Here is a 3044-nt window from a genome sequence, read left to right on the forward strand (position 1 = left end):
GAAAAGTAAAGTGGGCCATCCCTGCATTGAGTTAATAATGGTGGAAAAGTTTTGGTGATGAGGATAGCTGTATAATGTTATTTACATGGAGATTGCTATACATTGTGGGGTCTAAAATGAAGTATGAATACTAGTGTCTTAGTTACAGACTTGACTCTTCCTCGTCCAAGTTACTTGTAAACTAACCTGTGATCTGAAAACATTGGTCCCCATTTTAACCCTCATGATTTTAAAAGGATATGACATATTTTAAAATAATTTACTTGTGTGGCAATTTGGTAAATACTTCTTTCATCTTACACTTTCAAAACGTATCAAAGCATTCATTTGAGATTTTTTTAGAACCATTCCTAATAAAAGGTTAAACAAAATATAACCCAACAACTATTATTCCTGATTAATTGTCTGTAACTTGGATCCCTGAATAACAAATATTACTCAAAATATAGATAAATATTTGTAAAAAATAAATTTGATGGCATGAAATTAAAACATCCAATAAAAAGGAAAGTTATTTATTATGCACATATCTTTAACACTGGGTTTTCAAGAAAAAATACTAACCACATAATTCAGTGCTTTAACATTTCTCAAATGTGGGTCTAGGACACTTGATACAGATTCAGAACTTAAATAAATTCCAGCAGTTATGATTTCCATAAAAGGAATACTAATAATCAAACCATTTGCCAATATAACAGAATCATAAAACAAGACCAATGCTCTAGGTAGAATAAAAGAAAAAGAAAAAGAAAAGGAACAATGGATACCTGAAGTGTTATATGAGTTCAGTATAAAGGAAGAGAAGAGCAGTATCAGGGAAATTTCAAAATGGATAGTCAGGAACCTATAAATGACTTGTACTGAACTGTAATATCATTATGTATTATCTTTTCTACATGAGAAAAAATGAAGCTCTCATATCAAACTGAAGAAAATTGTTTCTGGTAAATGTACAATTAATGAAAACCAATAAACCATTACTGATAAAATTCTTGCACAACTACAACTTTATTTTTAGTAAAAGCTTTCTTGTAATATAAGAAAGGAAAGAAAAGAGATGGAGGTCTTTTTAGAAAATGCCGTCATCTGATGTCCAAGGTGCAAATATGAATTTATCATTAAAAAACTTTATCTGATCTAGTTGATTTATTCATAACATATTGCATATTTTTCTTACAAACATAATAACATCTGCTCTACTAATTTCACAACACAAGCACTTAAACTTTATGTAAATAACATAAATAATGAAAATATTTTACACTGCTAACTACTTTAGGATACTTATTTTTTTTCACAATAAATTGTATTGCAATGTTTCATAATGCCAAGGCACACAATAAACTCCTATCGTCTGTAGGGATTACACTCTCAAAATTTGTTAATAAACACATAAAGAAAATGTCTTATAACAACTAATCTACTCAAAGCCAGTATGTTCATTCACTTCTCAATCATGATATAAATCTACCCATAAAAGAACTAAAGGTGTTCACATTCATGTCTACTGACCATGGCTGCCTACTTTTGCTACAAATACCTACTTTCCCATTGTGATTCACATTTACGTACCTTCAATAAAACAGACAAGATTATATCACAATGAACAGAGAACAGTTACCTCATAGTAAACAATGAAAAAAATTTCGTTGTGACAAATGTTGAAAAGGGTGTAGACAAAATGGAAAAAAAAAAATTGCCAAGCAAGCTATATAACTGATGCTTTGGTATCACATCTTTAAAATCCTATAATTCTGAAGATGTAATGCTAAAATGACAAGTGCATTACAAGATTATTTGTTCTTTTGTATCACTGACTTTATGTAAAACCTAATTTTCACTCTTAAAATAACAAAAAAATAAAACAGTATAGGATGTTCCTGTATGAAGCAACTTTCCCATAGGAAGGAATCAGATTTTTTATTGCTTTTAGAATTCACTTCATGCTATATCATCTGATGACAATGTGACCTAATATTTCAACCTGATGTGAAAAAAAAAAATATGGATCCTAATGATTACCTTCATTGCTTTATAAAATATATCTGATCCATCTTAACTCTCTGTATAGCATTTTTTAAAATTTATAGATAGGAGTAGTTTCATGGAAGCTCTATTTTAATTCTAAATGTATAAAATTGTGTAAATAGCAGGTAATACATTTTGTGGTCAACAATCACTTTTTTGTCATTAACTCTTTGAAATCATGCAATGGCTGTGGTGGACTGAGTTGCAAATGGCAAGGCATCATGATGTACCCTGGCTCGTCAGACTTTTCCAGTGGTAGCAACATCATTCATTTGGTGTCACTACTACATACTGGCAATTAAAGTGAAGGGAAAGCTTCACTTTTTTTCAAACTCTTATTTATAAAATACATCCATAAGCTATTAGGTGCCTAATGCCGTCCGTGAAGTACCAAACGAGCCAAGAGCAAATGGAGAAAACTGCTAATGCCCACCAGTAACTTGCATTACTGGCCTACAAGTCAGTTTTTAATACCACAGTTAATGGGTTAATTCTCTACTTACTTTAAGTTTGGAATTATTCATTATCAGCTGACTCCTCTTTACAAGCACAAACAATAAATTATAAAAGCATATAACACACCCTAGTTGAAAATATATCCTATGTTAAGTAGTAAGTTTGAAATAAAATTCATTAAAGATATTTATTTACCATCTTCCCCAGTTATCTACACAAACACCTTTTAAGTAGGAAACACCATAACATGATGACTGCCATTAATGTTTGGGAGAAAGAAAGAAAAAAGGTCCTTCTTTGGCTGTTTGTTGCATGGTGATCAGTAAAGCAAACTATTGCATAATCTTCTCTTGTGTAGAAAGAACTTCTCTAAAAGTGGCATGTACACTCACCAGGATAATTATGTATTAAATATAAAGGCGTATAACGGCAGTCCTATTCTGGGGCTATCAACTAGACTAAAATCTAAATATTTGCAATGTGTGATGGTGCTATATACATATACTACCTTTTTCATAAACATGTGCAGTTGCTGGGGTAAACAACAAAAAAGTAAA

Source organism: Penaeus monodon, chromosome 32 (genome assembly GCF_015228065.2).
Source record: "Penaeus monodon isolate SGIC_2016 chromosome 32, NSTDA_Pmon_1, whole genome shotgun sequence".
Taxonomy (NCBI): domain Eukaryota; kingdom Metazoa; phylum Arthropoda; class Malacostraca; order Decapoda; family Penaeidae; genus Penaeus; species Penaeus monodon.